We start from the raw sequence: 22,458 nt of genomic DNA, 5'->3' as shown, positions 1-22,458 counted from the left end.
CATGCTATGGATCCCACCCTCTTGTTTTTAGCCACATTGGCCAAACTCAATGAAGTGCACGGTCAATGTTTCAGCTTTGCCTTTGGTGTCCCTCGGTTGGAGCTCATTAAGCATTCGGGGAATAATAATTCTGGGACTTGAACTTTGATCTGAGGAATCTGGGAAAGAAAGGGCCGGAAATTGCAGCAGCCTGATTAGCTACCCCAAGTTGATCAACTTTTCTGCCAGATGCAGGCAGAGCTCCCAGAGGCGGAAAGACAATAGCGCGAGTGAGGGAGAGCTGCCTTCGCCGTGTTGTGTCTGCGCTCCTATCACATCCCATTACTGTCTCTAATGCAGATGGCAGTTTGAACCACTTCACACACACCCGCAGCCAACCAGAATCTTTGTCCAAAATATGTACTTGGCAGAAAAATAATAATAACAATTTTTTTTTTTAACCCTAAGTATTTGTTTGCTAATTTTCACACATTTGGAAGTTGTGTGGTTTCATCTAGGACTGGAATCATCAAAATATCTCAAGAGAAGCTCAGCCAAAGATCTCTGAGTGGAGGCTATCTTGTGTCTGACGCTGAACTTGTGGGAATTTCAGAGGGACAAGTTTGAATTACGGTGCGGCGAGACCAAGTTAGACCATGTGTGCCAGAGTTTTGCACGATGAGCAGTACTTTTACTCCTCAGGAGGAAATTTAGATTGGGGTATAAAAGCTAAAATGCTTGTATTCAGAGCCAGGCAGAGTTTGTAATATATTTTCATTTTCCCAAAAATATCATGAGAATTGCAACTTAAATTCAAATACATGTTGTGACAACCTAAATTTGATGATGAACCAGCTTTAACACTCGGCTGCGTCTGACTGGAAATTTTCTGACATTGGTGATTGAAAAATCCCAGCTGTAATTGAGTAAAAAGTGAAATAAAGTTGTTTCTCACAAAGTAGAGTTTGAGACTCCGATACCTTTCTTCTGGTAAAGTAGATGGAAGATGTACCTGCCACCATCAGAATACCTTGGAAATACTGAAATATTGAACCCTCCATCTTTGGAAAGCTTTCCTTATCGCTGTTGCTTTTTCTTAAAACTTTTTACACTTTCAATTTCTGTCAAGAGGCGCATCAAATGTCTACCTCAATATCTAAGGGAAATAGATACCCGCAAGCAACTGCTGTCTAGTGCCATGTTTCTGAAGACTTGGCCAGCTGGCAAAGGAGGAATGGGATGTGGAGCTTTTCCAGAAGAGCTTCTGAGGAAGAAAAATTTTTTTTGTTCCTGCTAGAAATCAAAGACTAAATATTGTAGTTAAAAACCCAAATGATTTAGGTTCCAGAAATAAGACATCATGGTGTCTTATGAACTGTGATTGCAATGCTTCTTGGTCCCTCTTCATAGGGGAGACACTTTGCTCCCTCTGCCATGATGCTCCCCAGCCTCCTGTCTCAGGTGTGGAGTGATGCAGTGGGTCTATCAAATTGAAATGTATTCAGGATGTTTTTCAGGAGGAAAATCACTGTCATTGCAAATAATGTTGTTTGAAAGAAAGTTTCCTTTTCAAGTGAAAAATGTAATATAATTTTGGCAGACTCCCATCTGCCTTCCATTCCAGATACTCCATGTTATGGTTTTGTATAGTATCAGAAACTATCTTTAATACGATTTTGGAAACTCTATGTCAAGACTGGGTCTCAGTTTTCGTGATTGAGAGGTGTCCCCTTGTCAGAGAGCCAAACGTTCTGTCAGATTTGAAGTTTTCTGTCCCTATGTAAAGCTGAGTTTTACTTTCAGGCAGGAGGCACAGTGATTGAGGAAGCTGACGTTATTCCAACATGTTGTTCATATCCTGAAGTCTTTTAATTTCTCCTGGTTGCTGTTGCAATAGCACCATTTCACTGAATACATTAATCAGAACATATGATTTGTTGAATATGAAGACTCTAAAAACAGGTTACACTTGCGACTTTGATAAAGCTGCTATAGTTGGTGGTTAGTCATTATTTTTCCCTCTATGGGTGAAACTGTTACAAGAACCTCTGCTATTGTTGCTAGAAAAAGTGGCTTCCTGTGATATAAAGTAATTTTTTTAAATAGGAAACATATGGCTGGTCCCTAACAACAAAGTAATATTCAGGTGGTGATGGCATATGCCTCCAGTCGTATTACAGGAAGCTATCTTGGAAATCTGGTGGCAGAGGCTTATACACTAATTTTCAGGAAGTGGCGGGGGAAAGGAATCTGCAACTGATATCAGAAATACATTTACATTTTTTAATTTCACTGGAAGTTCTTTGCTATTCCTACTTTAAAAGTCTCTGATAAACATTCCCCGTTAGCTGTAATAAATGAATGCTGCATGAGGTCTGCATTGCTCCATTTAATACTCATCTGAGGAAAAACCCCAGTAATTTCATAATGAGAGCCTCTCTCAGGACTCGGTGTCTCCCATGATATCACCTGTCTGTACCTACGTTGGTCACCTCTGCAGAATGGAGGAGTTAAAAATTGCTTTATAATCATAGGGTTAGAGGGGATGCTCTGTAGTCCATCCCCACCCTCCAGTTCAGGATCACAAGGCCCAGATTGTCCCTTGGCAGATGTTTTCCCATTTAGAGTTTTGTTGGACGCTCTACTGAATCCCTTGGTGAGCAAATCTGGTGTGCCTTGTACTGAGAATAAGAAACCTCTTGTTCTAAATCATCATTATTCTCTTCCGTTTTGTGCCTAAAGATGGGATGGTGCTGTAGCATTAGCTCTTGCTTTGCATTTGCCTGCCTCTTTTATAGCTTGCTGAAAGCTCAGAGGGCCATCAGTGGTTACCATGTGCATGCTGAATTATGTTGCACTTGTGGTTCTTGCATTAATAGAGCCAGGCTTCAGGGAAGGAACTTGGACTGAACCATAGTTGGGGATTTTATTTTTATTCTCCACTGCTGGCACTTTTGCCTACCTGCTTGTAATAATTAATAATATTTGCTTTTGTTTCCTTAGCACTGAAACCTGAGCCAAACTACAATTTTTTTTTTTTTTTTTTTTTTTTTCCCCCTGGGCTTTGGCTGAAAACTTTACATGTGCTGTTCCATCACAGCCCCAATATTCAGGTCCCTTCTCATCTGGAGCTTGGTTTGGGCTCACAGCCCAAAGTAGTGCTTCTCAGCAGAACCTGATACGGATCTGGAGATTTGCTCTCTGTGTACTTCTAGAGAGATGTGGCAAACAAATGAGGGATGTATGGAATCGGCCTCACTGGTGGTGTAAGTCTCCTTGAGCTCAGTGGGAATCGCATGCCTTTGGTGTGGGGCAGTGTCAAGCCACTGAAACTCATTGTGGTTTTATCTCCATTCACAGAATCTTGCACTTGCAATTGTTCAGTCTACTGCAAAAGCCCCTTTCCACCATCCCCTGTTCTTGCTTTCATTATTGTTCAGTTATCCAATTAGTGCACTCACACCTGCAGTGTTGTCTTCATCAACAAATGTGCCATTGCTTTAACCCTTTGGAAGGCCACAGCTGGAGAAATGTCAATATGTGGGAAATAGAACTCTGGATTTGGAGTGACTTTTGTGTGAAGAAGGGACATTTGAATTTGTTTCATCCCTGTATTTGGGGAGTTGACACCTAAGCAAAGTAGGGAGTGATTTTTGTTTGGCAATGAGCTCTTCTTAAGGGGCAAATGGCACTATGAAATGTCTTAACTTTCAGCATTATAAAATACATAGACAAGCAAGAGTCCTAAGGTTTTCTGGTGAAGACTCTGAATCATGTAGGAATTTTCTTCAGAGTTGCAGCAAGTTGCAAAGAGACGTAACAGCTCAGCAGGATTGATTAAGTGTCTACAACTATGCGTCTAAGATAGTGCTATAATAAAAGTGACAAATGAGGAAGAATAGTGTGTCTGCTAGAAACTTAGCATGACTGAATGAAAAAAATGCACAGTGTAATTTATTGTCAATGAAGAACCATCAGCAGGAGAGAGTGAACCTAATTCATCCCGATTAATTAGGTATGGGACTTAAACCTTGGTCCTCCACAGCTCTATCCACAGAGTCACTTGGTATCTCGGAGGACTTTGAACTCTGACTACAAAACCTTAAAATGAATTTTAATTGATTGGTTCAAATGTCTGCCAGAACAATAACCAAGAAAAGTCCTCTGAATATACCTTGTGCGGGAATGTCACCATTATCAGCAGTTTCCTGAGGCTTCACCTGGGCATTTTTCTGCATGTCCAGAACTATTTTAGCACTACGGTTTTAAATAGCTTGTCCTGTTTAAAATAGCCATGCTTTTCTTTGCGGAAGGCTGGCGGCCAGTCTGCATGGCCTGCCATCTCCACTTGCTGCCAGCGGTGAGCGTTTGCCACGGGGCTCTTGTTGGCACTTGCAGCGGAGGAGATGGCCAGTGCGGGGTGGCAACAGCCTTCTCCGGCATGAAGCTGGGCAGAGCTTTGTGTCACCCGCTGATTTGGCTACGGTCCACCCAGCCTCTCAGCGGCCCCCCCAAAAACCCGCAGGTAGTTTAACAACCGTCGTCCCCTCCCCACCCCAATAAACGGAGCATCCTGCTGCTAACAAAGAAAACTGTAGTCATCCCCCAGGTAATTTTCCCTTTTTCCCAGCCTTAAGAAGCACTAAATCTGTGTGGGTATGGCGGGATGGGGAGGGGGCAAACAGCAGCACTTTCTGCATGCGTGGCTGGAAAACCCACTCTCAGGCATAAGGCACAAAAGAAGATGTTTTTATGAGGCTGGGTGAGGCTGCTGCGTGCTGAAGGGATCCCACCATGCTGCCACACATGGATAAAAGGATAATTTTGTGATGTAATTCCCAACACGGTCTGCACTCCACTGAAGCTTCAGGCAAGATCAGTGTGGTCAGCTTGAAGTTGGAGTGGCTGGAGGAGAGCACAGAGGATAAGGGCATCCCAGAACAGGAATGTTTTACAAATAAAGGGAAAAAAAAAAAAAATCCACTAAAGCTCTTCCTCCCCTGACAGTTTGTCGACAGTGCCTGGGTTATGTGTGCAATCTCCGCATGAGCCAGTCGCTTGTCCTACAAAAATGATTTGTTAGACAAGTATAGCTCGAGTTGAGAGCAGGGGGAGGTGGAAGGAGTCGGGGTGGAGGGGGAACCTTGGAATGGATTCAGGAATGACTGATGGGCTTGACTGAAAATGTTATCCGACTACTACCTTATGGAGGGGGGCAGAGAAGTGGAAGGGGGAGAAGTGAGAAAAGGCAAATGGAGAAAGGCTGGGCTGTCTGCTCTAGCATCATGATATTTTATTTTTCACTGCTAAATGCAAAATTGATTTTTTTTTAGATGCATAAAAAGAAAAAAAAAAAAAAAAGGAGCCTCTACCTCTCTCTTATAATTCCCAGACAAAGGAAGCTGAAGCAGACACCCCAGACAATGGATAGTCCTTTCTCCCTTAAGCATTTGCCTTTCTCAGCAGTTAAGGTTAAAAAAAAAAAAAAAAAGAAAAAAAAAAAAAGAAAAAAAGAACCAGAAAAACCTCATTGAAGGAATGAATTAAAAAGATGACCTCGGAAAATGTGGCAGCCTTTTTACTTGATGAGGAATCAAGTTCATAGAGTGTGTCACCAGAGGTGCTGTGATTTGGTCTTTTATTTGTTTCCTGGCAATAAGAATATGCCTTTTTAGGCTGATATCATCCTCTCATCTTCTCCCTCCCTCTCTCTATCCTTCTCTTCCTCTTCTCCCATCCTTTTTCCTTCCTCCCTTTTTTCTCTCTCACCCCCTCGCCCTTTTTTCTCTTTGCTTGCCAGTTCAGGCATTCTCACATACATTACCCCTTCCTTTCATCTCCAGAATGACCTGAAATGACCTTTTGCCTGGCACTAGACGTGACTTAACTGATAATAGCAGATACTTGGGGGCCTCAAGCGGTGGCTTGTCTGAGCACGTGGAGGGGGGGGGGGGAATCCTTTTTTTTTCTTTTTTTTTTTTTTTTCCCCTCATACGGAAAGCATGGGTTTCTCTTTGTAGCAGCATTTCCTGCAAGGTAGCAGTTAATGACAGTTTGTGCTGCTTATTGCCCGTTAGATAAAATCCTTCAAAAGCTTTCCTTACAGTGTCTATCCCAAAGCTGTTATACGAGCGAGGGAGCAGCACGGGAGGGGAAGAGAAATCTGTCTGCAAGTGGTTAAAAACTCCACACCGTAATTTTTATGCCACTGGCTACTAGTGCTCTGCATTGCGTCTTCTCTGTCTTTGTGCTCCCGTCTCAGCCAAATACTTGTTGGAACAGCACAGATGTCCTTCTGTCTTAAATAATCGACACTTTTAGGTGACTAATCTGGGCAAAGGGTTGTTATTTTGCTTCTTAATGTCCCTCGAAGCCATGACGGTAAAGATAAGATTGCAGTCAGACCCACTGGGTTTCTGATTTTATTTTTTAATTTTAGCTATTTATTTGGATACTCGGTGAGGCTGGGTGAGTTACCACAGCAACGACTCTGAGTCCTGAACATGAAAGGGCTCTTATTGTGCCATGTGGTGCCTCAGAGATACAGAGAAAGAAGGAGGCGGGGAGGAGAATTCCTCTTTAAAGAAACAATAGCGAGACATTATGTGAACTTTGGGGGCTTTATAATAAAGTTTGAAGGAAAAAAAGGGGCTACAACAGTCTGCGGTGAAAAAATATGCTGACTTACAGAATTTAGGAAAGAGAGGTGTATATGTTTGTAGAAATATTAATCAATTAACTGTTAAATAAAAGCTTAACATACATATACGCATGTATTTAGTTCTTTTCTCTGACAGATCATTTAGCTAGTTGGGCTGTTGGACTGCCCAAGCAGATCAGAGCTCAGGGTCAGAACCCAAGATACGTTTTTTATTTAATTTTATTTTTTGAACTTTGTTCTGCCCTTTCTATCAACAGAAAAGACAAGGGGTGGGTGTTAAAATGTCAAGAAAGGTACCATAGCGCAGTCTGTTTTCCATTGTCCAAAATAATGGGGCGACTGAAACTCCAGACAATGCGAAGACGTGGATAATAGGGTTACTAAAGGATGCAAAGCAGAAATACATGAATGGCTGCATGTGGAAGCAAGTTAGGCGCAGGGGAGCCGATTAGTTCAGATTTTCCACTATCTTGACCAGATCCAGTCTGGGACTGCACATGGTGCCACTCGAGTGTCCCTGTGTTGGGCTCCCTGTGTTCCAGAAGGGTTTATTTGCTCCAGACCAGAGCTGGCCCCATACCTGTGCTGAACCCTGGGTTTGTCTTTACCCTACCAGACCTGTGCTGGTGTGGGGCCAGCTCAAGGTGCCTCTGTTCCGTGGCACACTCAGATGACCACCCTGTATAAAACTGGGAGTGACTGTGTGCAAATGTATCCCTAAATATTTAGGTATTATTTGAAGTTCTTGGGCCAAGAAGGAGTTTCTTGCAAAAAGCCCCCATTCAGTTATGTGCAGCTGTACCTAGAAATGGCTGCTGCTCTGAAGAGCTTACCATCACCACACCTTTTGCCGTTAAATTAACCCTTCCCAGATGTGCTGCATATGGAGTCACTTAATGATTTGCAATCTTCCACTGAAAGGTCCTTATAGCGGTAGCCCCAGTAAGCAGGGTGGCAGCACTTCGCTTGGGTTAATATACCCTTGTTTTCTCTTCCCCAGCTGGTCTGAGTATGCACTGCAGAACTCATGAGCACTGGGTACCTTGTCACCTGCTGTAACTGAGAGATAATGCGTTTCCTTTTCAAAGACCCATTTGCAAGTCAGTTCAGATTTTTCTCCCAAGTATTCACTTCAGCTCATGGTACTGTCAGTATCTGGGGTGAGGGCAGAGTGGTAGGACTCTGTAATGGGGGAGGAGGGATGGACCTGCTCAAGATGACATCTCAGCAGCTTCCTCCACTGTTTCAGCTTATAAGGCTCATTTTGCTTAGCGTGGGTTGGCAGTGAAATGTTAACCGTTGGTACTGGACAAACCTCAAAACTCCATGTGAAACTTGTCCATGTGCCCCATGCTTTGATGTAATTTATCTGGAGTGATCATGCAGCTTGCCCTGAAATTCACGTTGCTTCCATGCTTCAGACATTACAACTGAACGAAGTTCTTGGAGTTCCCCTGAAATTTCAGAGAAATATCACCTTTTGACAAAGGAAAAAAGGGAGTCAGGGACATCACTGAAAGTTATCATTACTCTAGCGATTTTAAATCAACCATGTGTCATTTGTACAATGCTTCCCATTCCTCTCTGCCTTGTGATATGCAAATCTTAGTGTATTAATTGTCAGTAATGTTAACATCAGACATAAAGGTATAAAAATATGGCTGAATTAATATTGTGGGAGTAACCATCTCTTTGTGAAGTCTGTGCCTCTGGAGTGCTTAATCTCATAATCTTGTTACACATTTGTGCCTGCATTGTGTACACGTACAATGTTTGCTGTCCTGGAACATTTTTGTAACAAGATTGCTTTTCCCCCACCATTGTAGTACATGTAGTTTAGAAACTTTAAATTTTGAATAAATTGCATAAGTACTTAGGATTACTTTCCATCTCCAGTACAAGTTCAAGCTCTATTCTTAATTAATTACCTGGGTTCCCAGCTCTTCTTTTTAGAGGACCGTCACTAAATTGACTGAAGTGGATTAAATTACTGTTGCAGGTGAAGGACAAGGCAAATCATAGTTTATTGCCTGAAAAGCATGACTGCCTGAAGTGACGATGATTGTATATTCCTAAGGATGTTAAAGTGTCAGCTGTCTAAATGTCTCTGGTGGTGGTATCATAAAAGATTTCTGGCTTCTTTCATATATAGGATGCCTGGAAGTTAGGCTGAGATCTGTCAGGATAAAATTGGCATTAAACCTTCCTCTAATTCTCAAAATACGTGTGAATGTGAGATTAAGAAAAAAAGTTGGGTTAAATCTCTAATCTCTTTATCAATAAGAAAAAATGATGCAGTGAAAAAGTGTATTTGCCTTTGATGGCTGGTCAGGTTTAGGAATAATGGCATGTTATGGGTTAGCAGCCAATGGAGTTATGCCTGTAACTCAAGTGGCAGTGGCCTCCGCTGAGTGTTTCAGGTTCAAAGGCTTTTAATGGTGCAAGAAGGAGCCACAACACAACACCACCTGTGCTTGCACTCTGTGGCAATGGCCCTGCACTGGAAAGGTCAGAGCCTGTGTTTCCCTACTGCCCATTGCAAAGATACGGTCCGGCCTCAGAAGCAGCATTTGACTGACCGTTCCCTACGCTAGTTACACTTTGTTAAATACGTTGTCATCGTCTTTGTCTTCTCTGCTCTTCTTCTTGTGGTTAGACTACAGGCCCCATCTAGTCACCCACGTCCCTGAGGCTAGTGTCTTCTGTTGGCACAGGTTCCTCTGAACACCTGAAGCCAGCCAAGAGGTAATGTTAAACAGAAGGTGGATATGAGGCCATGGGAATATGACTGGCAGTCTTTGCTCCAAAACCTTCTAATCTGTTTTTAATTCTGTACTTGCAGAGTATCTCTCCCAGTAGGATAACAGGTGCTATGCAACAGGAATAATAGCAGCACATAGTATATGTCAGAAATGGTTATAAGCAACAAATCAACCTGCTAAACTCTTTATTACTTAATACAGAAATGCTTATGTATTTAAAGACATCCCAATCATATATTAACTCTTCATTCATGGAACTTTATAAATGGAGCTGTTCTCTAGCTGCACAACGTAAAGGGAAAGGACATAAAGTGCCAGCAAACTGACAAGAGCCCAATACTGAGAAGTGATCCTCCCTGTCTGCCCAAGCCATGGCCTCTCTGTGGGGACCACAGAAAACCCGCTGCTCACTTCTTTTCTGATATGGACAGGAACTCACTTGATACTCTGAGACTTGGAAGCTCGTTTCATATCAGACACCAAACAGTTGTTTCCTCTTTAATCAATTGCTTAACTTCTGCATGTTAACAACACCAACAATAAGTGATTTAGATAAGCTTGGGTTATTAGGAAATCTTTTTAGAAACTGTGGAGTACATCAAGCATGTGGAAATGGCTGTTAAAAGCATTTGTATTACTTAGTAATTTGAAAATAGAGAAACATAAAAAGGAAATGATGTCCACAGTGAGTTGGATGGTATTTGTGCATCTCGGGAGACACGAGCTGGAAACTGGAGCGTTACTTAAGAGTTTTGACCCCTGAAACTTGTGTCTCCTTCCAGCTGGCAAGCGAACAGTGCTAACCATATAACAGTGCTGGGTCTGTCTTGCCGAGTTCTCCAGCACTACTCTCCTTTCTATAGAGAAAGGAGAGAAGAAGCTTCAGACTCTCTGCCTCTTCCCTTCCCACGTGTCCTATCTTGACTGTGCACACTGCTGCACATGATGCAATGCGGAGTCTGTGGGTCTGACTGGTGTCAGAAGTTGGGACTCCTGATTTATGGTGTCATCCCTTCCATTAATTTCGGTGCATAACCTTGGGCACATAACTGCAAACTCTCATTTGTGAGTGGGAGTGGAAGTATTTGGGATGTCTTGAAGTGAAGGCTCCCAGCTGTCCGTGTATTCCTCTACCCCAGCCCTCCGGTACGCATGAGCTCCCTGCTGAGCCGCTTCAGTTAACAGCAAAGGGTTGAAAGGTGCTGGTGGCTGACTTAGAAAGGCCACGCTGCAAGCAGTGACATTTCAACACCTGATGCTCCTCCACCAGCTCAGGTGAGGGGCAGGTGGCCAGTCTGAGCATCCCCAGGAATTGCAGCATTCAGCCTACACGTGCTTTAATTAACCAGCTGGAGATGGCAAGTGTTGAGGGAACACTTTCTTAACTGAGGCTTATGGAGCAGGCTGAGATCTGCAAATTGCAGGTACAACTTAAGAGCAAAACTTGTGTTGTACCTGAGAGGTCTGCATCAAGAGGGGCACTGGTCTTATGAAACAGACAGGGGCATTCAGGTTGAAGAAGGCTCCTTTAGGCGGTAATTATTTTCCCCTGGAAATTTCAAATAGAAGGAAGATAACCGCTAATAAAGAAGGAAGACAGAGATTTTTTCCCTGAAATTCTTCTTCTTTTTTTAGAAGTTATTTGCAATGAGACGTTTTGGGTTGAGTTGACTCAGTGCTCTGCCTGCCTGCAGAAGGTGTTGCACTCTGCAGAAGAGATTTTAAAGGTCACTAATCCAGTGAAAGGAAATGTGACTCTTGAGTCGAGTGCTGTGACACTCCCCTGGTGAGGGGTTATGCAGATGCCAGTCCCTACTCCAAGCACTTTGTCTTGGTTTTGTCCCATGGCTGTTTAATGCAAAGTAAAAAGAAGTATTGCTGAATTAAGCCTACTGTGTTTTCAAGTACATATATGCAATAAATGTCTATCTTTAAAGGCACTGCATTTAAAATGTACGTTTACCCTTTATTGGCAGTTGTGAATTTCTGCTGCAGTTCATAATAGAAATCTGTTTTAAACCGCACAGGTGTGTAATACCATGTATTTTTAAAGTTGTTCTTTCTTTCACATGGTTGCTATATCTGAGGTACCTTAAGTGTTCTGATGCATCAGTAGGCAGGTAAAGAAGAAAGTGTACTATAGCATCTCCTTGTACCATGGAACAGGAACAGCAGAGCACCATCTATTGCTCTTGCTTTGTTATATTAAAATTGCATCTTAAGTAGCTGGGCTTTTTCTTCTGATGTATAGGTTATATTTGTGGGCGAGTTTCATTAATGGTTATAATTTAATTGCATAAATTTCTTGCCTGCTGATGCAAGAATAGGCCCCCTGCGTAAGTATCTGAAGCATTCTAGAATGTTTTTTCCTCTCCTGCTCCTAGTATTATGACTTGTTTCTCTAAATGTTGCTTTTATGTAATTACTTGTTAAATGTCAAAAAAGCTACAAATCCTGCAAACACTTACCACTAGGTGTAGCACTCAATACCAAGAATTTTAGTCCTGCTGACTCTTTTACAATTATGTATTTATGGTAGAAGTACATTTTAAAGTGGTTTCCAAGTAAACACAAGACAAAATTCTGCTTGCATGAAAGCTTTACAGAGGTGTGTATGTATTTATTGCATTTACCTCTGTAACAAATGAAAGGCTTTCACTTCCCTAGCAGTTACTGAAGTAGTTACTTCAAGGTCGGTAGTGATATGGAGATATGTGAATTCACCCAGACACGTTAAAAACTACTAAATCACTAAAGCAGCTGATCAAAAGAAAAAGTATTATGTGCAGTGGTATAGTGCACGGTTAAAGCAGTGATGATAGCCACATAAATAGACAACAGCATTTGCAGGACGTGGTACTTTTAAATTCATGGGACATAAGACAAACATACCATGACACTCAGTTTGACCCTGCAAACTACTTAAACAGGATAAGCTAAGACAAGTTACCAACAGCCAAAGAAAGGATGAGGCAGATAGTAAGAAGAAAGGAGAGTTCTTGGAATAAATCAGCGATCGGGCAGTGGCTTGAAAAGGGAGGGAATGTGTATTTGATGGAAAGGAAAAAAAAACGAGCAGATGTTTTCAGGTGAAAGTTAAAAATCAATTGGTCCACGCCTAAGCTGTTTGGGAATTTCTGGATAAAGAAATTTGAATAGTAAAGTGTCACTATATCCAAAATTGAAGTTTTCATAGTGTCAGTTTTAATGACATTTTCCATGAGCTCTTTCAGATAGGATAATAAAGAATCATGCTTTCTCTTTGTCAATCTTGTCAAATAAAATACTGTTACATTATACCGAGGTTCCTCAAATCAAGGTGGTCACACTTGAAATACTCCACCTGGGACCACCTTGCCTATGGGGATGCTGGGTGGCTGCTGTAGAGCTACAAGACTTAGGGACCCCCTAAATCACAGATGCTCCTTGGGGGAAGTCTGTTGGCTTTCACATTGTTCCATGCCTTTGCAAGGTGCTTGGGGAACCCTTAGCAAAGCAATGACATCCCCAGAGGCAAGCTGTTATAATCCTAGATATGTGAAAACTTCAGCAAAATCTCATAAAGAAATCAAACATTGCTATGGTTCTGTTATTGTAAATCTCAAAAATGAAGTGAGAAAATTAAACTGTCACCTTTCTCCCCCTCTCCGCGACAGACTGTTATGAGTTAAACACAACGTTACATAAAGAAATGCAATATAAAATCCAGAGGTAAAGCTTAGCAATTCTCTCAGTGCTGCAAAATTTGCCTTATAAATGACTTTCCACTCCCCTCACCCCACTCTGATTCCAGAGCACTGTGCATGCTGGCAATGAAGACTTTTTTTGTTGGAGTGCCAAAGTTGAACTCACCAGCGACTTTAAGTGGAAAAAATGAAATGGATCCATTTGATTCATGAGGATGATGCGTATCCCGTGAAAAGCACTTGGAGCTGAAATTTAAGGCAGACTGTACTAGCTTTTAGCTGAGGGAGATGATTAAGGAGATGGATATTATTGCCTTGTTTTTTTAATGGCTTGGCCCTGTTGTTGTGCATATAGACAGTTGTCATTTTTCTCTGAGATGTTTATGGACTTGCTTTTGCTGCTAGCTCCTGGAAAGCGCCTGCGAAGTGCTAAGTCTGGAGGTTTGCATGTGGGAACTGGTAGACTGAGGTTCTAATTCTGGCTAGCCACATAGTAGGGTGTTTAATTTATGTTGGAAGAGCCTGTCGGAGGAACGTAGCAGTTGCCTTTCAAAGAAATCTTCCATCTTTACGAAGGTTGTATGATCAAGGAGACCAGAAAAGCAAACACCTGACCTTTTCTGGGTTTTGTAGGAGCTACAGTTAGACTTAGGGTCCAGCCTCATTCCTATGCCACTGTGATGTCTGAAAAGTTGTGTGTTCTGACCTGTCCCTTGCAATGCTCCTGGTGGTTATTATCTGCTCTTAATTTTCTTATGTTCAGATGCTGATATACACCGTGCTGCGATGGTTTTGCTGGGATTAGGTACCAGCAAACTCATTAATCCTGTAGGGATTGATAGATGGTGAGTCCTTTTATGCTGGCAAAGACACATCCAACCCATTCAGTAAGATATAATGGCTTTTAATTATAGCTGATCAGAAGCAAAACTCTAAACTTTTTTTGCCTTATATCAGAAATTACTAATAAATCTTGATTCCCCCCCCCCCCCCCTTTTTTTCTCTTTTTAGGTATCATGTCTTACTGAAGTTTAGCTGTTTTGAGATTAGAGACGTAGCACAAATGGTGTAACTCAACTCCTTCAGAAGAATTGCACTTCACCAACATCCCTCTACAAGTATTTATCATATGTACCTATGCACACAGAACATTTAGCCTTGAGACAGCTCTCTCCTGTGAGAGGGGAAAAATTGAATTCCCTGAGCTCAACACTGTTGTCGTGCAGTTTGTCTTTTCTCCTTCCTCAACTTTATTTTGCCTAGAATAAAAAACCATGGGTTGTCATAGGAAATGCTTGCTGTCATTTATTATCCTACAACAAGACTGAAAAATCATAGTTAATCTAGTCATGAAATTGGAAAGTATTATAGGTCAGTCAGGAGGAAACAAACAGTCCAAATTTTTGAGAAATGCGAAAGAAAAGTCAGCAAGCGAATGTGAACCACAGCTTCTAATTCCTATGAAACATGAGATGATGGACTGCTGACCAAGGTTGGCTCAGCTAGTGCAACTAGAGCCGGTCACTTTGACCTTAGCAGAACTACACCACTCTGTAGCAGGCTGAGCCACATGTGTGGTGGTGGGGTCATTTCTGGCAGGTAGCATTCTGCTCTGTTGGGAGACAATTCTCTGAAGGCATCCCTACCCTCACCCTTAGCTTGAATCACTTGCTTGAAAATGTTTCTGCTGCAAAAAGGCCTGCAGTCAGGTCATTTGGAGTTTCAAAAGCAATGGCTGAGTGGTTTGAGGGTGTGCTTGCTTTGCTCCAATTTCTTCTTTCTTGATGTGTAATTGCTTTGCATATTTATGTAAAGTTGAGTTTGAATCCCCTGGAATTTCGTGGCTGGATCTTTTCTGCATTATTTGTAGCCTTTTGTCAGTGCTGTCTCAGATTTATCATAGCCATCTTTGTAATAATTATGTCCAGTTCCTTTTGATTACTTTTAATCAGAGATGTGAAGGCGTCTTGCCCAAAGTTGTGTGGAAGACCAGTGGCATAGGAGTACAGACTTGGAAATTGCTATGCTTCACAATAACTGGTCTGTCCTCCTGTCCTAGCCAAACAAGTACTTTGTACCATCTTCAAAGTTAAACTTTCTTGTGGATTAACTTGTAATATGTCTAGATTACCTTAGTATTTTATCAAAAAATAAATGCAATAACTCCTTCTCTATTTTAGTAGATCCTAAAGTTGGAAGAGATATTTAGACAGTGTGGTCAATCTCTGTGTACAATCATACAGTTTAACTCAGTTTCTTCCCTCTAAGTCCAGCTACTGGGGTTTGACCAAAGTATATCTTTAGCGGGATACATAGTCTTAATTTCCTAATATTTTACCAACAGTAACAGACCCAAAGCTGGCTAGTATTTTGTCCCAATTTGAATTAATTTGTCAAATTTGTGCTTTCATTGTACCTTCATGAAAATCCCGTATGTAACATGGACGTTAAACGGTATGGTGTCTACCCTGAGCAGAAAGATAGGGCCGAAATGCAGTATTGTATCACCCTCCCTTTGAGACGGACTGCTGTGCCTCTGGTACCAGCTCTGAAGCTTCCTCCTTCAGCATCCTTCGCTCCATTATCTGGTACCTCTAGTCCGGTGACGTGATCTCCTGGAGGCACATCTCTTGGGGACGTTTGTGTACACACCATTATCTAAAACCAGGCCGAGTTCTTCCACCTGTGTGGGCTGCCCGCTTGCCAGCCGAGTGGCTGTAGGAATAAAGTCCCCTGGGTCCCAGTTTTCTCAGCGCAAGGTAGGAATAAGCTTTGCTGAAGTACATGGGAAGCAAAGGAAAACCATATCTTTGGAAACTCACATCTGCTCGTTCTGCCAGCGGAGTCTCTGTGGTTTGCTCTCTGGGAGATTTCCAGCGTGGCTGCGTTTATGTGATACACGCTCGACGCCAACCCCGCGGCCGCTCTGTTGACAGAGCTGGGCCGATCTGCCGTCCTTCGCGGTCCTTCCCTCGTGGCTGTTGCACGGTGTGGCGGCTCGGGCTCACCGCCTTGTAGAGGACCGCTTCTCTGCAGAGCTGGGCGCAGAGCTCGGCGCTCGCAGGGGCTGGCCGGCGTCTCCTCCAGAGCTGGGCAGTAGCTGGGAGGGACCCACGCCGGGTCAGGGTCTCCCGAAAGGAAGCCCACACTGGAGCGGGTTTACCCTGAAGGACTGCAGCCTCTGGAAACCCATGAGCTTTTTCATCTGATTTTCTCCCCCCTGTCCCTCTAAGGAGGGAAGGGGAGTGAGAGAGCAGTTGGGTGGGTGTCTGGCAGCTGGCCAAGGTCAGCCCACCACAACAGGCTCTAGAAGTCACCCTTGAGTTTATACCCCATCGGCCAGACCGCCTCTCGATGCCCAGAGCCTCTCTCGGGGCTGTTAAATGAGAAGCAGAAAGGACTGGATGTTTCTCCAGACACAGGCAAAACTGGCTTTTCTGCTGTTCCAGCAGGAACCTGGGAGCCCAACTCCCACTGAAAACCAATAGATTTGAGGCTTCTGAGTCACTTAAGTCCTTTTGAAAAGCTTCTCTATAGCCAAAAGCTAACATAACAGTTAAGAGGACCAGAAATGGAGCCCCACCCTTGACAGTCTTTCTTTAATTTGTCCTCTCCCACTAAGAATTGAAGGATGGATGCATCTGAACACCAAGAACAGTGAAGATGAGAGCCAGCAGGCAAGCATCCCTCGGGAAATCCTGTTCTTTTTGACTGTAGTGCTTCGAATGGCCACGAGGAAGCATCGACAGGTAGGGCTGGGCTTGCCATATAGTAGTGCTGGCACATGCAGCAGTGCCTGCTGCTTGCATATGGTGGAAAAATCATGATGTGTCTCCAATTCCTCCGGGCAAAGAAGATGCTGTAAATAGCATGGCCAAGTTTCAAGCTCTCACAGTACAGTGGGAAGCAATCCAGGCTTTTCTGGTGTCAGGAAGGAGAGCAAAAACGCGTTTTATGCATCCTAGGGGGAAAAGAGAAGCAAAGTTGTCCCAGCTGGAGTTGTTAGCTCTGGGAGGGGCAGCCATTTGGCTCTCATTAAAAGTGGCAACATCTAAGTAACGGTAGTTCCCTATTGGATCTTGGTGAACGTGCGTTGGTGGGCTCTGTCGTTTACCCCGAGAAGGACTGATACCACACCAAAGTCTGTTTCAGGTCTGCGCCTTAGGGCACAGCTTACTGGTTAAACAGAATATGTGGGCAGCATCCCAAACCCCAAGTAGTTTCTCTGTCCAAAGCTTGTACTGTTCCCTATAGGCTTTTCAGTTGTCCAGGCTTCCCTCAGTCCTTGTCCTGACTCATGGATGCCTGAAGGAGACTGTGTTCTCCTCTTTCTGTTGCTGATGGTCCATCTGGGAGTCACCTAATAGCTTCTAGGCATAGGACGTGGCTCTTGTTTTCTGCTCCTTTGCAATCCTGCCCAACTCTTTGCTCTTTAAAGGCCCTAACTGCAGAGCCTAAAGGGTGTTTAAGCACCTCGTTCCCACTTAAATTCAGTTTGGACTGTTACCTGGTAAGTCATCCTGCAGTCCCAGTTGAATAGTTACAGGTAGGACTGATCCCAGTTTCCTTCAAAGAAACCAGTAATCGTGTGTCAGGGCAGAATATATGTAGCTGAGCTCGTCTTGGTGGTACAGGCATTGTACCTTTGGCATACAGTCATCCATACAGTTTTCAAATAAATCACAGGAGAGAATAGTTTTAGGGACTAGAATGCCTCACATGATTTTTCTTTCAAGAAGAAAACTGGAAGTAGAATGTTTTCCATTTGGACACAGGACTCGTCTGAAAGCTAGGCCAATGCTGTGCTAAATAAATCATCGTGCCAACTGCTTATGGGTAATTAGGCATGAAGGGAATCAGCAGTCTGCTCCCTCCGTTGTGACTCACAGACGGCATATTTGCAATGTGCCTTTGGCTTCCAGGGCTTCAGCGCTGTGGTACTCGCAAGGAAAATGGATGCTGAGCATACAGCAGCCTTGAGGTACTCAGTAGCTCTGTCACTAACGTTATGGGGAGGAGATCTGCGGTGACAGTCCGTGGTTACAGCTTGAATATCTGAAGCAGTTCATGCAGCAGTTCTCTTGTAAGTGCCAGGGAGGGCTGAAACACTCCTTCATCTTGTGGGCAGCTGTGGTGTTCACGTCTTACTGTCTCTCTAGCAAGTTACCATCCCAGAGTCGTGCCACGACGACGAAGCACACATGCATGCTCCTAAGGTGCTTCAGTGCTGTGTCCATTGGTTTGGCTCCTACTTCTGGTGGCAAGTCAAGCTCCTGGATGCCACATCAAAGTGTGCACGTGCCCTGTTCATCCAGCCAGGCTGCAGAAATGGTAATGGACAACTGAGGGAGACAAGGATGTCTGAAATCACCACAACTGTTTGCTAAGCGAGCATGTGTTTAAGCCTTGGGTTCATCAGTTCAGAGCTTTAGGGTAATTCCTTTTAGTCGTGAATAAGGTGCACTGTCCACCTGATTTTGATGTCTCGGGCTCTATGAACACCTAATAGGTTTAGTTCTTGGCAGAGCCAAGAAAAGTGTCTGAGAGATGGTCCAGAGACGGTCCAGAGAGAAAATTCCAATTTAGCTGCCTGTTAGGAAAGTCCCCTGGTAGGGACTTTCCTAACCAAAGGAAAGCTTTGGGATATGAAATGGAAATATACCAAAGGGAAAAGTCTTCTGGTTAGTGTGTTCGGGTTTAATTAGCCTAACATGGCTGCTTCTCCAAATCTGCAGGAAACTTTCTCTGGGGATTTCCAACATCTCTTCAAGTTCAGTACGCTAGAAATACAGCACGGCTTTTTTTTGTCATACAGTTTTGGGACTGTTCCTTTTATGAGCCTGAATGGAACCAGGAAGAGCAGGGATGTGTAGGCATTGAAACTATTTTTAAAAAAACCCCAATGCTTGGTTGCACTTAGGAGGAAAGGACCCACGGTGGTTCTGAAACATAGCCATGTGAATACAGTCCCAATGTACACTATTAAAATTTGCAAGCTAAATGAGGTATGTATTCTAAAAGTCTGTGCCATTTGGTATCCAGAGATTTAATCTCTGTCATGGTCTGTCCTGTTTGAATCAGGACCCACATGCAGCCTTGTGCAGTTCGGAGTTACTCAGACACTGAGGCCATGATTGAGTTTTAACCCATTTTAAAATGCAGAGCAATACTCATTATCTTAGAGGTCTTAGAGTGATAATGGCCCATCCAGTTGTAATTCTGATTAGTGCTCCTTACTCTGACAATATTACGGCTTTTGTTATTTCATTATAATTCTTACGACACTTGGGTTTTTTATGAAGGCTGTGACACGGCAGTCGGCGCCAGCGTAGACTTCATTACAAAAAGGCTAAATTTCTAGTCCTATTGTGGAGGAGAATTGAGATGTGAGAGCTAAGTGTAACCTCAAGGAAAAACTGGAAAGCAACTGAGAAGCTTGAAATGTAATGAAAAGCTTTAAAAATAACACATGCAATTTTGTAGAATTGCTTTTCTTCAGCAACTCTTGTGAATTTTGTGAGGAGGGGGGTTTCTGCTGCACAGTGTTCAAACACTCAGACACAGCAATATTGTAAATTGCAAATTGAAGTGCCAAAACCAGTCTGTCCTGTACAGGTCACTGAAGTAGACACAGCTCTTGCCTGAAAGCATTTGTAATCTAAAACCCCAGCACTATTCCCATTGAAGGTAATGAGAAAACTCCATGTGATTGCAAACGGAACAGGATTAGGCCTTAACCAAATAAAAGGTGCTCTCCCCCCCCCCCTTTCTTTTTTGTCACCAGATACTCCTTACCTATGACAAATTCAAGTAACTTTTGTTCAGGAATTTTATGACGTAATTTTGTCTGAAAAAGTTCTTTATGCAGCATTCTTTCCTCACTTTAAAGCAAGTTTGGAAAGACAAGATTTGAAAGAGAATTCCCATCTGTTATTGAAGCATTTAATCATTCTTTAAAAGCCAGTGCAGTTTTATTTTCTCTGGGGAGTGAGTAGCATTAGCTGAAGCATAAAGCAAACTATACCAAGTGTAGAAAAAACTCACCCTGATGTCCTGTTTGACAAACTGACCTGCAGGTCACAACCTGAGTTTATTGATCTGTGGGGCCTTGTCTGGGTGTCGGGCATGTTTTCTGGACTTTGGTTTCAGCTGCATTCCTGACTTCTGAAAGAGTAGGGGGTGTGGATTTCTACTAGGAGTAACCACTGGGAAGGAAGTAATGTTCATTAACTGTGCAGGCAGTGCAGGACTAAGCATGCTCAGTGAAAAAGCTTTTCTCCTTTGCCTGTCAAGCCCTATGTTTGAACTCATTCCAGAATGCCGGATTTACTTTTCACGAAGAAACAGTACCTGGCTGGACTGCATTTTTCTTTCCCTCCTTAGTCACCGAAGATTGGAAACAATATTCTTTTGATGATCAGTGCATTCGCAGTAATGCAATGTGCCTGCATGCAAGTGTGAATCTTGCAGTGGAGAAGGAAGACAAACTTTGCTACCTGTGAAATGAAGACTTCTTAGGTCAGTAAGAGGGGTGCAGAGAAACTAACTTTTCCAGCAGCTTTTGACTTTTAACTAATGCTTTTGTTTTCTGCTCTCCTGTGTCCCTTCCCATCTTTAGCAGAGCTGAACTTTTAGAAAAGTTTAGCAGCTTGCAGATCGTTCAGCCTCTCTGATAAGGTAAACTTGTTTTAAGTGAAATCATTACGAGATTTGTGGGAGCAGAGCTTAGTTTTTGAAAACCTGAGTTGCTGGTAGCATAGAGGTTTGTTTTCTTTACTTTTTCTTTTCTTTCTTTTTAGTGGTTCCTATGAATGCAAGCCTTTGCTTCCAGTGTGTGTGTTTTAAAAGACTGTTCCCCCTTCTCTCCCCGCCCTCTCCCTTAGAGCTGAAAATGAGACTCGTTCTTGAATAATAAACTCTGTATGTTATCAAGCAAATCTTGTGGCTTGTTCATGTGATCATTTCCAGCCTGAGCATAGATGTTTTGCCTTTTAATACGCTCACAGCTCTTTCTGGAAAATGAATTGCAAAACTGTTAGCAGAGGGGTGAGAGAAAGCAATTTTACTTGATAACAACATGTTTTAATATAATAGACTATTGTGCTTTTAAATTTTTAAGTGCTCCCTACTTTTTGGTTTTAAAGACATATTTAGAACTCCTGTCTCTTGAGGTTTTGAAATATTCCCAACCTTAGAAAGGGGAAGGAGAATAATTTTTTTTGAGACTCTGTGCTGCCTAATGGAGATTTTTCTGAACATAGGCCAAATGGTCAAGAAACAAAATGACCACTGAATAAGAAGTGAAATGGACTCAGATAATTAGAAACTGTCTGCAGTTGATGATTATTTGAAGCAGGTCAGAAATGTTTGGCAGTTTCTGGTGTTAAATTTTGTCCTCTGGTGTTCTTCAGAATGGTTATATTGCTTATCAAAAGTTAGCATTTAATTTTGTAAGTGTGAAGAGTATATACAGCTTTCAATATTTGAATTATATACATTTTACAAGCCTGAGATAAATGAAGAAATAACTATACGTGCAAATGTAAAATCCTTGTGTTTAAAAGTGATATATTTATTATTTGGTTATTTTAAACTGGAACTTGATTTCCCACGCAAAGGCTCTCCGTAAGAAAAAGGGGTAGCAGGTTAGTCGTGATGCGTACTCCTAGTTAACAGGATTAGAAGTGCATAATATCTTCGCCAGCTACAATAGGTTATGCTGCTTCTCAGCACTCTCGGCTGAAAACTCTGCAGAAAAAAACCTCAGCATCTCTTCTTTGCACAGGGTGAGAGTAGAGCAAAAGTAGAAGTGACTGGGTTACACTAGGTCCCTCGGTTGATTCCCACTGGGATTACCTGCTGCGCATACACGGAGGGACAGGGAGCAGCTAGGCCAAGCAGAAGGAATCAGCAAATGACCAAAGCTGATGCTCTCTGATCTTTCCTTACGTTTATCCCCTAAGATCCAAGGAAGTTTTTGATGAGAGAAGGCTGGGAAAATTTCTTTGCCTTTTTCCTCTTCTTTGATTTAGCAACCTGCAGGGCATTATGGAGGCAGTCAGGGTTGTGCTGCAGATGGACACGGACTCGGTGTGCCCACAGCCCGGTGTCTCCCCTCTTTGCATGCAATACCTCCGTTTCCTTAGCTGTGAATTGGGGAGGGTGACCGGCAGGCTCTTTTGTAAGGTACTTTGCATATTTTTTAGAAAAATGCCTCATACTTTCAGAGAAGTGATAAGCACAGGCTGCAAAACTGCACACCTGATTTGAGTTTTGAACACTAACTTCTGGGACTTGGGTCCGCAGATTTAGCTTAGATCCTTTTAGTGACAGTGGAAAGGCAAAATATTGTCCTTATCCAGACACAAAC

Source organism: Buteo buteo, chromosome 9, assembly GCF_964188355.1.
Source record: "Buteo buteo chromosome 9, bButBut1.hap1.1, whole genome shotgun sequence".
Taxonomy (NCBI): Eukaryota; Metazoa; Chordata; class Aves; order Accipitriformes; family Accipitridae; genus Buteo; species Buteo buteo.
This window is presented reverse-complemented; position numbering follows the sequence as displayed.